The sequence below is a fragment of the Vombatus ursinus genome, unplaced genomic scaffold (genome assembly GCF_900497805.2).
Source record: "Vombatus ursinus unplaced genomic scaffold, bare-nosed wombat genome assembly UNPS02014798.1, whole genome shotgun sequence".
Taxonomy (NCBI): domain Eukaryota; kingdom Metazoa; phylum Chordata; class Mammalia; order Diprotodontia; family Vombatidae; genus Vombatus; species Vombatus ursinus.
This window is the reverse complement of record NW_020954576.1, coordinates 77,742,521-77,756,127: the sequence shown is the minus strand read 5'-3', so window position 1 is coordinate 77,756,127 and position 13,607 is coordinate 77,742,521. Positions and strand designations below refer to the sequence as shown.

The 13,607-nt window shown below is 41.5% G+C and overlaps 1 pseudogene; it reads left to right on the top strand.

The window, feature by feature from the left end:
- Window positions 1-6,672: 6,672 nt before the first annotated feature.
- LOC114049558 lies at window positions 6,673-7,318 on the top strand (annotated as a pseudogene).
- Window positions 7,319-13,607: the final 6,289 nt, after the last annotated feature.

Genomic DNA, 13,607 nt, shown 5'->3' with positions numbered 1-13,607 from the left:
AGTATCTGAGACAGACTTGAACTCAGGTCTTCTTGACCCTAGTCCCAGCATTCCATCCAGTGAGCCCTGTAGAATCTGGAAAAAAGGAAGGGCTCTTGTTTCAATCCCTAAGTGGACTTTTTCCTTCCTCGATGTATTTCTTACTAACTGTGGTTAGAATGGTTTGACCTAGTTTCAGTTACAGAAGTCAAGGTTGTTAATGGCTGCCTTAGTCCAATCACAGAATTGCTTGTTTTAGGTAGAATTAGTAGGAGTTTTCTCTTTAACCAGGTAAGAATCATCCCTTAATTACTTCCATATCTACAGGCTCAACAGTAAACTCAGGGCTGAGCCTCATGAAACACGTGAAATTCATCTTCCATTGTTTTCCATCTGATCTGTGAGCCCATGCTCTCTTCCTCCAGGGGACATACTTGAGGTTGACAGGTGTCTAGAGTCCTCATATATGCTTCCATAACTACCTGCCCCCAACAAATTTGGTTTGAAGTTACATGAGATGATACACATGAAAGCTTTGAGTTTCTTGAAATAAAGGTGTCCTATGAGTTGAGTGATGACAGACAATAAACTTATTTTTGATCTATAACCCACTGTAACCATAACATAGAATGAATGATAAATGAATGAGTGGATGGAAAAAAGACATTAAAAATTTTTTTTAAATATTAATTTGTGGAAAAATAACCCTAAATTTTATGGCATAAAAATTGTCTCCATACACAACAAACAAAAGGCACCAATTTGAGCCACTGTAAAAGCTTGAGGGCAGATCACGGGAACCAGCTCTCCCTGAAGCCCAGAGCACCCTAGGGGAGCCCATTGGGAGAGGCTACTGCGATGGGAAAGAACTCATAACAGAATATGCATACCTCTGCCTTGTGCATGTCCTTTCATTTAGTGGGAGACAAGGTCCAATGGGAGGATTCCCATTTTCCAATCAAACCATTTGTTTTTCAACAAGTCCCTTTAATTTGGTCAGAGGAAGGTAGGGAAAGGGATTAGATTTGGAACCAGAGGTGCACAGTTCAAAAATTTGACTCTGCCACTTAACTCATTAGGTGACCTTGGACAAGTCCAGTGACCTCTGTAATGTCTGTTTTCTCACCTGTGAAAGGAAAGTGGTCTGGATGACCTCTGAGAAGTGTCCCCTAGCTGAGACTCTAGGATCTTAGGCCCATCCAAGGTTTTGTCTTCTGTTTTCAGTGCCTGTAACAAGGGCTTTCAATGAAGGTGGTCAGAGAGGAAGTCATATAAGAACAGCTGAGACTTACATATGTATAGGCCTTGGGAAGGACCTTTAGATCCCTGCCTAAAGAAAAAAGGCATTTATTAAGCACTTACTATGCGCCAGGCACTGTGCTGAACCATGGAAATACAAATATAAAAGTGAGACAGTGCCTACTCATTCCTCAAAGAGTTTACATGCTAAAGATACACATGTGAGAATGGTTATTAGGGAAAGATGATGTCCTGATAGGTCACAGATTTATAATGCATGAGTCTGAACAGTTCATCCAGATTGCCCAAGTGCCAACCCTACGAAAGTGGGGCAAGTACCTTGGACTTTCCCCCTTCCACGTACATTCGTTCCCTTCTTCCTAGAACTAGTAAGTCAATATCCTGCATTACTAGACGAGCATGCTAGTTAGTGGCTACACAAGTTCATTCTACTCATACGTGCTCAGTGGACTCCAGAAGGTATTTTGGATGATTGTCTAAGTCTGAGGCCACTGGCAGGGGCAGTAGACAGGCACGTCTGTTCTGTTTGTGTGCATGTGGGAGATTGGAGAGTGCTTTGGAAAGTGGATCCACAGCTTAGCTAGCCTAGCTCTGCCCTTTCCTTCATAGTTTCTCAGCACCTGTCAAGCAACCAACAAATACTTATTCTATTTAGGAGGGACAGCATTTAAGTATGGTGGAAGCCAGTACAAAGACCCTGAGACAGGAAGTGGAACAAGTATGCAATTCTGCTGTACCACAGAGTGCATGGAAGAGAGTAAGGGGTAAGAAGGCTAGAATGAGAGGAAAGGAAGGGCCTGTGTAAAGAGCTTTATGGGAAAAACTTTACTAGAGATAAACCACTGACATTTATTGAGAGAGAGGAGAAAGGGAGAGAAAGGGAGAGAGAGGGACAGAGAGGGACAGAGAGAGAGAGAGTGTGTGTGTCACACAGTTAGACATGCATGCTATCATCAACAAACATATTAAGCACCTATAACATGTTAGGAACTATAGTAGGCTGATGCAAAGTGAAATGAGCAGAACCAGGAGAACACTATACACAGTAACAACAATATTGAACAATGCTCAACTGTGAATGACTTAGCTACTCTCAGCAGTACAAAGATCCAAGATAATTCCAAAGGACTCATGGTGAAAAATGCTATCCACACCCAGAGAAAGAACTGATGGAGTCTGAATGCAGATCAAAGCATACTATTTGTCACTTTCTATATTTTTTGGTGTTTTTTTTTTTTAAATTTTGGTCTGTGTCTTCTTTCACAACATCACTAATATATATAACCTACATCAAGTTGCTTACTATCTTAGGGGGGGGATATGAAAGGAGAGAGGGAGACACTTTGGAACTCAAAAATTAAAAAAAAAATGAATGTTAAAAATTGTCTTTACTAGATGAGCATGCTAGCTAGTGGCTACACAATTGGGAAAAATAATTTTTTAAAGGAACTATACTAAGCACTGAAAAGGATTTAGACACGGCCACTGTCTTTAATTAACTTGCAATATATTTAGAGACAACATATGCATGAAAAGATATATGGCAATGTTATAAATATGCCCACCAAGCCCTCTCCCCTCAAAGTAAGAGGCTTAGTTCCTGGCCAATAACAAAACTGTTGTCCAGAGTGAAAGAAAGAAGAATCGTTTAATTACGTGTACTGTCGAGTTCCCTTTAATAAGAGAAGCATCAGAATACAGAAGTGAGAGCAGGCTTTATAGTTAGTAATTGCCGAATTCCTCCCTTCTGGATCAGGATTGATCCTAACCCTTCTGGGTTACAATCTTCCTTATATGCCCTGTTCATATATTTTACATACATGTGATCCCCACCCCTAAACATACATTTTGTACCTAAAATTGTGTTACTGCTCCTCCATGGGTGGAGAAGGTAATATTCATGAGGCTTATTAAGCCTTCATACTAGCAAAAAGTCAATGACCATCCCTTGAACCTGACCAGTTTGAGCCAGTTTCAGCCTAAACCCCCTTTATCAGAAACTCTTCAACTAGCCAGCTTCTCCTTCTAAAAGCTGATCGGTCGATGGTGCTTGCCATCTTAATCACCTTGAAACTGTAACATCCTGTGGAAACCTAACTTTTTAGTATTAGTATTTCTCACAGCAATACTGTGGTACATATGCCAAAGGGCAAATGAGTGGCACAGGCAAATGGTCTAACCTAAATGGTCCTTGGGTCTAAATTTAGCAGTGCCTCCAAGAGTTCTCACATAACCATCTCATTTTTCATGATAAGTCTCATTTAACTTCATAAGGCACGGGGAGAATGCCATAATCTTCACTGAGGGGAAATTAGACTATCTTTAAACTTTGCCATCTTATAACCTTAATATGATATAGCTCTGCACAACTGCAACCTACCTCACACCAGTCAACGGGTCCCCTTCAGGAACTGGGGACACAGTGCATGGAGAAGAGAAGGCAGAAGAGACTTCTGAAAACCGTTGTTTAGTATTTCAAGGGCTGTCACATGGATCAGAGATTAGACTTCTTTGGTCCAACCAAATGAGCCTTCTTGCTGTTCCTCACCCAAAATATTCTATCTGCTATTGCTTTACCTTTACACGCTCTCCATTTCTAGAATGCCTTCCCTTTATAACCAAAATCTACAAGAATCCTGAGTTTCCTTCATAGCTTAGCTCATGTCATCTTCTCTATGAATCTTTTCCTGATTTCCCTGTTATGAGTACCCCCCCAACCCCCACCAAATTACTTTGGGTTTGTCTTGTATATAGTTTGTTTATACTTGTAAATGTACATGTTGTTTCCCCAAATAGAATGTAAGCTTCTTGAGGGCAGGACTGTCTTTTGCCTCTTTTCCTATTTCCCAGAGCTTAGCACACTGCCTGGCACATAGTAGGTGCTTAATAAACATAAGCAACATATTACACTTATATCAATAAGTCAGTCAAACGCTTAACGTTTGACTGACTTATTGATATAAGTGTAATATGTTGCTTCCCCCAAAAGAAGAGACTGTTTCATTTTTGCCACTATATCCCTAGAGCCCAGCACAGTGCCTGGCCCATAGCAGGTTCTTAATAAACACTTGTTTGATTCTTCTGCTTGCCCAAAATAGGCAGAACCAGGAGCAAAGCTCCAGGGTTACAAAGACAAATTTAGGCTTGATGTAATGAGAGATTTCCCAAAATTTTGAACTATCCAAAAGTGGAACGAGCTGTCTTGGGAGGCAGTGAGTTTTCTTAATCTTCAAGCTAAATGACTGTTAGCTAAGTTGGGCATGGGATTCTTTTCAGTTATGGGTTAAACTAGGTGGTCACTGAACAACTTTGAAATCCTATGATTCAAACTAGGATGGTGCCACAAATACAGTGAACACTAACAAAAGTTTAATTAATGCCCTAGTGGTCTCCCTCACAGCACATAGTATTAAATAATGGGCACATAGTAGGTACTCAATAAATATTTGTTGAGTTAATGGAAACACCCACAGTTGAGGGATGCTAAGTATACATATGGTCTGTATTGCTTTCTGGGAGCTTCAAAAGAGAAGGAAGGGCTCTGAGGCAGCTAGGTGGCATGGTGGGTAGGGTGCTAGAAGACCTGAGTTCAAATCTAGTCTCAGACACTTACTAGTTGTGTGACCCTGGGCAAATCACTTAACTTCTGTCTCCTTCCATTTCCCCATTTGTAAAATGGGGATAGTAATAGCATCACTTCTTGTTGTGAGGATAAGATGAGAGAATATGTGTAAAGTATTTTGGAAGCCTTATAATGGTATATAAATAGTAGCTATTACCATCATTATAATATTGCTGCCTTTTTTTTTTTTTGGCCTGGACCTATGATTTCATTAGTAGAGGAAATTGCCTCAGCTCAACTGCCCTGCATCTTATGAGGAGTTAAGTATCTTGTCCAGGGCCCCTTGAATTAGCTAGGACTTGAATTCAGGTCTTCATGACTCCAAGGCCTTCTGTCGAGCTATTATACCAGACCCCCTTCTATGTGCATCCTGGGCCATTACCAGTCATCTTGACTTTCGTCCTGCCACTGGACTTCCTCAACTCTAAGAGAGAACGAGGTTGATGAGTTTGCACAACGCTGCCTCACTTAAATCCAATTCATGTACGAGTCAAAACATCACCAGTGATGTCTCTGGGTCCTCTTGAAAAATGAACAACAACAATTTCCCGCCTCTGCAAACAGGGGACTATGGGGAATGGTGACCCAGGTCAGGCAAGACTTTACTACCAGTTTGAAGGGCCCCATACTTTTTAGATCCCTGGGCCCTCTTTTAGCCCCAATCCATCCTGCTACAGGTTTGTCATCAATTTGGAAACCAGCTGAAAACAAAAGCTACTGGGTGGAGCTCAGCAGAGGGTGAAAAGCTCTCCTGCAATTCCAAGGGCATTGGCAGCTCATTTGAGAAACTTCTTTTTTTTTTTAATTTTTTTTTCAGCCAAAGACAAGGTTTATTAGAACATCCATAATACTGGGCAGAATCTTAAGGAGTCTGAACAAGAGTAAGCAGTGGCTAGACTATAAGAATCTCAGCAGTGACTAGATTTTAAGAATCTCAGCAGTGACTAGATTTTAAGAATCTCAGCAGTGGCTGGATTTTAAGAATCTAAGCAGTGGCTAGATTATAAGAATCCCAGCAGTGGCTAGATTTTAAGAATCCCAGAAGTGGCTAGATTATAAGAATCCCAGCAGTGGCTAGATTTTAAGAATCCCAGCAGTGGCTAGATTTTAAGAATTTAAGCATCTCAATGGAGACAAGATGGACCTTATATACAGAAAGACTACGGGAGGGATCTAGGAGTGGCCAAATAGTCTATGATGTAATAGAATTCCAGGAACCTGGACCACATGGCCAAGGGAGAATGGAGAAATGATCTGGGGCCATAGGGAGGTCCACAATGAAAGCCCAGTTGATGGGATTATAGTCTCAGGAGAACTCCAGAGGTTTGGCCATGTGGGACAGTCCAGGGTTTTTCCTTTCTGGGGCCCAGATCCCAACCCCATCATTCCCCTCTCAGACAAATGGGACCCATATTCTTTTGGAGTAAGGGGCAAAGGTCTGGGCTTCTGAAACTGCTTCTTGCTGGCAAGAGGCATAGAGATGTCCCTGCCTTGAGGGAGTCCCAAAGAGGTTGACTGGAACTGAGCACAGGCTGCATCCAGGGAACGATGTGGGGACATTGGCTAGTACTCGATGTTTGCTACCAACTGTAGGTGAAAGACCCATAGTCTGGAAGACATAAATCTGACAGAAAAAAACTGCAGGGCCCAGATATAAAGCAGGGACTAGATTTAGGGCCCAACTTTGAGAAGATAAAACATCCTTAGTTCTGTTTGAATTCAGATAATTCAGTTTTCCAACCATGCTGCATCAAATCCATGTCATAGCCAGGAATGGCTAGGCGGGTAACATTCCCTTTCAAAGGAACATAATGGGGGCGGTCTCTCTCTCCCGCCGCTGCTGGAGGGAGCTGATGGCAGCCTTCCTAGTGCCCACTGAGCCCTGGTCCTGGTCCTGCTGCCACTCCTCATCGGGCTCTCGGGCTCCTCAGCGCAGCCCGGTACTGATCCGGTGATTACTCCTTCCTACCGCACTACCTCTGATGCAGTCATTTCCACCGAGACTGTTTTCATTGTTGAGATCTCTCTGATATGTAAGAATGGGGCACAGAACGTGGCCCTCTAAGCTGACGTTAACGGAAGGCAGTTCCCAGTGAGCCGTGGCCAGGATATTGGATGTTATCAGGTATCTTGGAGCTTGGAACATAAGAAAGCCCGTTCTGGAACTTATGAAGTCCAGTTCTTTGATGAAGAATCTTACAGTCTTCTGAGAACGGCCCAGAGAAGCAAGGAGGATGTCTCAGCCATAGACCCTTGTTCACAGTCAGTGTGGATCACCGGGGTGCCTGGAATGGGCCTTGGGTCTCTACAGAAGTGCTGGCTGCGATGACTGGCATGCTGGTCTGTTACATGGCTTTCAGTGCCAAAAGCAACATTCAGGCCTGAGCCATGTGAATTGAGCTTCTCTACATAGAAGTTTTTCTTCATGCAAAATAAAAGGGTTTTTCACTGGAAAAAAAAAAAGGAACATAATGGGGAAACTGAGCCAGGAGGATCCCATTTTAGACTGAGGCTAAAATTGTCCTCTCAGCTTTTCCCAATGCTGACTTCCCACCAGTATCACCTTCTCTGAGTAGCTTGTGGTATTTCTCTCAAGATGGTGGATTATTGATTATCAATGGATTATGACCCATTAGACAACTCAAAATAAAATCCTATGAACTTTTACTTCAAACAGCAAGTTTTACTAATCACAGCTTAGGAAAAACTTTTCCAGGATTTACATCTCAAACTCAAATTTGTCCCGGTGTAAAAAGCCAATCATTAGAGATTTCTATACACTTGCAAATTCTCAGCAAGTCATACATAACCCAAGCAAGCTTTTTGGCTAGTTTACACATTAAAATAACCAATACCTAAATTATTTTAGCGGTAACCAAATTATGAAAAGTTGCTTGACATAACTGATGCAGAAAGTTCACCAATTTGAAACTTGAAACAAACCCATTACCAATCAGGTGACTTCAGTTTTGTTAAATGCATTTCCAAATTACTTTACACAGAGAATCAACATCTCATCGTTAACAGTTAAAACTAAAACTTTAGAAGAGTGTGCTTACCCAAGTTTGGAGGCTAGCTTCATTACCTTGAGCAGGATGTGCTGAACCTGGGTGATGCTTCCAGGCAAAGGTTGTCCTACAGCCCAAGGCCATTGCCAGGGGGGTCCACACTGTAGCTGCTGCCCCTCCCCCCTCCCTCCTTTCCCAGGTGGGGGAGGGCAAAATCAAAGGTGAGGGGTAAAGGGTGAAACTCTCTTCTATGAGTGGAGTTAACATACCCTCCTGACTCAAGGGAAGGGAGTGGGAGAAAGGAGTGACCAACGTTGTAAGGAGGAGTTTCAAAACTCCTTAATGATCAATCACAAAACCTCAAAAATCTGCCAAGATATTTTTAGCTGTTCTAACTTTCCCTGTAACCTCCATGAAGGAGGATTCTGAGGTGCAGAAGGAAGGGAGTAAGTAAGCCTCAGGGAACCAAAGAGCAACTGCAGTTTTCCCCAATTCCCTAGCGCCAAGGGAATTAACAGATACACTTCCCGATAGGGCGACGTCCTTGTCCTCTATGCTGCGGAAGGTGTACCCAGGTCCACGGCCGACCCAGTGGACTGAGAGCCAGAGAGTGTCAGGCCGAGTGCGAGACAGCCTCGTAACTGTCTGCCCGAAAAGCACCTCCAAGCCTTGATGCTTGAAGAGTGACCCCAACTGCAGAGCAAGAAAGGAGGGGAGGGAGTAGGCTTACATACCTTCCAGTCTTGGCTGGAGAAGAACTTGGGGTTAGGCAGTTTCCCCTTATGGGCCACCAAAATGATGCGGTTTAGGGGATGAGATCTAGAGGTTAGGGGTCCTGGAACCCCCAGATCATGACACGCGTGTCCTGCCTGAAAGAATTCAACTGAAGCCTTCTTGCAGCCAAAAACAAGGTTTATTGAAGATTCGCCATATTAGCTAGACTCTTAAGGAATCAGAACATCTGTGGCCTATTGCTAGATTCTAAGAATCAGAGCAGTGGCTAGATTATAAGAATCCCAGCAATGGCTAGATTTTAAGAATCTAAGCTGAGAAAGTTCTTCATAAACAGTAATAATATCTACTGCAAGTGGGTTAGATAAAAACACAGGAAGAGCTCCCCATTAAGAGGAAAAAAATCATCCCTATCATTACCTATAGACAGTCACATGAAAATTTCATGCCTTCAACCAATTCAAAACATGAACCAATGAAGTTACTGTGTTGATGAAGCCCATGGGATTTTAAATACTAGGGTTTTGCTTTGGGGTGCTCATCTCTCTTTAAGGAACAGGCACAGAATGCATGGCTGATTGCATCCACTCAAGATAATACTGTTTTTGTTTTTATTTTTTTTCGTTGAACCTGTGATTGCATCAGGGAGCACCTGATAAGGAATTTCTCTCTACCAATGCATGTCCACACATTCTCTGTGACTTACAGTCTCTGTGTGACCTTGGGCAAGTAACTTAACCTTTCAGTGACTTAAGCCACTTATACTCTACCACTATAAGTTGCAAAGCAAGGGTCAATCTGTTTTCGTTTCCTCTCCTGACTCTGTTCTCCACAATGCCTTAGCTGCTGTCTCACCAGGGAAGTTTCCTCAGTGCCTGTGACCTCACATTGCCTTGAGTGAGGTCTCTCTACCCTTTAGACCCCCTTCTCCCATTGGTGAATTCTTCCTGGAATCTCCATTTAGAGGAAAGGCCTAGGCTAGCCATTTTTCATTCTTTTCCTGGCTCTGCTCCTGGCTTTCGGAACTTCACCACTATACCCCCATTAACCCCTGCCCAATCCCTTTTCAGAACTTTTTTATATATTGCAATGGTTCTTAAACTTTTTGGTCTCAAGATCAAAATTCTTTTATTTTTCCTTAAATTTTTTTTTCTTTTTTTCATTATGAGTCTTTTGGAATTGACACCAACATTTTAAAAAATTATTGAGGACCCTTCAAAGAGCTTTTTTTTTAAAGGGGGTTATATCTACCAATATTTACCATATTAGAAATTAGAACAACTTAGTATTATTGTTATGAAAATAGTTTTGATATTGTGGACTCCCCAAAATGGATTGAGGGACTCTTCTGGATCAGATTTTGAGAACTGCTGATGTATTATCTTCACCCATGAGAACTCCTTGAGGGTAGGGACCATCCTTTTTGCTTGTATTGAGCATTTAGCCTGTAACATATTAAGGGCTTAAAATATGGTGTTGACTGATTTTGTTAAGGTACTCGACACTAAGGTCCTCTCTCAATCTGAACTGCCAAACACTTAAACTCTACTGCAGAGAGCGCAAGTCTGATGGGCTGAATGCTGAACACATTTGCCTAAAAGACTGCTTTATGGAGAACTCGCACAGAGCAGCGCTCACATGGAGGTCAGAAGAAGTAGAACAAAGACACTTTCAAGATCTCTCTGAAGACATTAGTACTGATTGTGAGACATGGGAGACAGCAGCACAGGACCTCCAGAATGGCATGCCTGCACCCAAGAAGGTGCTGTGCTCCACAAGCAAAGCAGAATTGCCGCAGCACAAGAGAAACGTGAGCTGTGCCAATCTAGGGACATCTCCAACCCAAAAGTTCAAGAGGACTATTTGTGCCCGACTTGTGATAGAGCCTGTTGAACACACTGTCCCTTGACCCCAGCATCCTGATGTCACTGGTCCTCTTCGAGTATGAAGGATGGACAACAACAATTTTCTATCTGGGCACTTAAAATAGTTTTATTGCTGTTTTAAAAAAATCTTATTTTTTAATGTAGTCATAATCTAAGGCTATAGTCTTCTTGTAGGATTGTAGGATTATAGATTTAGGGTTAGAGGGGATTATTTTATACTCATTTTATAGAAGGTGAAATGAGGTCAAAGAGGCATGTCTTTGTTGAAGGTCACATAGGGAAGAAATGATAGAGGCCTGGTTCAAATCTAGGTTCTCTGGCTCCAAACCCAGCACTCTTCTCTCACACCAGATGATCCGGACACTGAAGTAATTGTCTGCTCTGAGAATCCTTGTCCTTTTCAACTAGCCTCCCTATCCCCCAGAAGGGTCAGGTTCTCACCAGATCCATTGCTCAAACCTGTCCAATTCTGTAACATTCTCTTTTTAGAAGCAGAAACTACCAAACATTCCAAAACATGCGTCAGTACTCTGGGCATGGAAAGTAGGACGTGTGCGACCTGAGTCCTTTCAGAGCCTCTGACCTTCATGGGTGAACTGGCAATACTGGGATAAAAAGAAACTTCCTTTTTATTTTTGCCAAAATAGCTACCAGTCAAAAGACTGGAAATGCCATTAGAAACAGAAATGGTTTTCTGGAAGACAGAGAAAGGTTCTCTTCCTGACCTCCCATAGTGATAATGGAGCTCGGTATTTATAGCTTTGCTAACCACCCAGCTCAGACAACAATCAATGGATGAGGTCAGCTGGGGGTCACCATGGACTGGTTTTGCTGTGAACAGTGCTAATGCTCATAGACACTTAGCCCAGGTCACGTCCCAGGGAAATAAGAGGCTGAGGAATCAGGGCAATGTACTAATTGGAAAGTTTTCTTAGAGGCCTCAGCGTCCTGTACAAAGCCTTTTGTTTATCTCTGGTCTGGCCCGCTTGTCTATACTTACCCCACGCCCTTCTCCCTTTCCAAGCCCTGGACTTTGGAATGCTTCTTTTGGCTTTTACCATTTTAATGCTACTCTAGCTCAGGGTAATTTTAATAATTTCTGTTTTTCAGCGTTTATATTGTGCCTGACTATAGTAAAGGGAGAGAATAGGTAGAAAATGCACTAGACTTGAGTCAATCTATTGACAAACATTTATTAAGCACCTATTATGTTCTTTCTCTAGGATGAAAATGAGTTCGTAAAATTAGAATTTGGCTTAATTATAGCATCCCCATTGTCATCACTGTAGTCATTACATATTATTATTCTGGTCTGCTTTTTTCACTCTATACCAAATTGTGCAACTCTACTGATGTTTCTCTGAATGTCTCATATTCATAATTTCTTCATTAAATTCATATACTACAATTTATTTAGACCTTTTCTAATAGATGGACATCTACTTTATTTCTCAGTCCTTGCTAATCACAAAAAAAGTTGCCATTAATAGTTTCATATATATTGGATCTTTTTTTCCTTTCAGTCATTTACCTCTTTGGGATATATGCTTAGAAGTGGGATTTCTGGGTCAAAAGGTATGAGCAGTTTAGTTACTTCTTTTTTTTTTTTTTAACATAACTCTTCATTGCTTTCCAGAATGGCTATACTAATTCACAGTTCTACTAACAGTGTATGTCCTTCTATAGCCCCTTCAACACTGACTCTTTCCAACTCAGAACTGTTTTGATTTGAATTTCTTTTACTTTTATTGATTTAGAGCAGAGGTATCAAATTCAAATAGAAAAGGACAACATATTAATCTAGAAAACCACAAATCGACATTATCTATGTCGTATTATATTTTTATTTTGTCAAACATGTCCCATAATATTTTAATATGGTTTGGGCACCGCGTGGGAGTTTTGCTGGCCCTGGTGGTCTGTGGGCGGAGCGTTTGATCCCTCTGATTTAGAGCATATTTCTTTCACTAGGTTGTTGATAGTTTGGAGTTTTTTTGAAAACTATTTTTCATATCCTTTGACCTCTGATCTATTGGGGAATTGTTCTTGGTCTTATGTATTTGTGTAAATTCCCTTTAGGAAAAAAAAGAAAGAAAGAAGGGAGAAAGGAAGGAAGAAAGGATTTAAGACACCATTACCCCCACCCCATCCTAAAGAAGCTAATGGGGGAAGACCATAGGCAAAAGGGAGTTGAAAAGCAAGGAGGGGCTGTTAAGTGGGAGATGAGGGTATCTGTGAGAAAGCTGGTTTTGAAGTCTGGGAAGTCAAGAGCAGAGCTAGGAATGGAATGAAGACTAGCTAGCTTGAGCCACCCCTTAAAATGGAAGGCTCCAAAAAGAACTCACCCATCCAAGAAGGGGAACAGGCCTGTCAGAGGGATATTCCAGGGCTTGAAGGCCCCATAAGTGTTTGGATGTTCCAGGGTAAGCAGGCCCCAAATGCTGAGGGAAATTTCAACATGAGATAGCTACTGACACATAGTTTTGAAGTCCAGAATGTCAGGAGCAGAGCTGGGAAGGGAATATAGGAAAATAGATAAAACACATATATGTATTATACATATATTACAAATGAACACATATGTAAAGAATGTGCACATACACAAATACATATTTATGTATACATAAAACTATGTATTTTGGAATCTGACTTTTCTCAGTGTTTTTTTCCTACTCAACAGTTTCTTTTATTCTAAGTTAATTTTGTTCATGTAAAAGCTTTTAAATTTTATGTAATTGAATCGGTCTATTTCATGCAAAGTTATTTTCAAGATCAGACAAACCACTAAAGGCTTTAGAACATTTTTATAGATTTTTTTGTTTCTACATCACATTCATTTCAAAACGTACCCCTCCTCCTTCTCCCGCCCAGAGAGCTATCCTATATTACAAACAAAAGGAGCAAAAAGAGGAGGTCAGCAAAACTAACCGATGCATCAACCACATGTCACATTATGTGCAATTTTTCTATACCTGTGGTCCTCCCCTGTGCAAAGAATGGGGGAAGATGAATTCTTTTCATCCCTTTTTTCGGGAATGAATGTGGTCATCATCATTACACAGCAAAACCCAAAAACTCCTGAAACCTTAAGCCAAAAGCAATTCATCCCATTAGTCACAT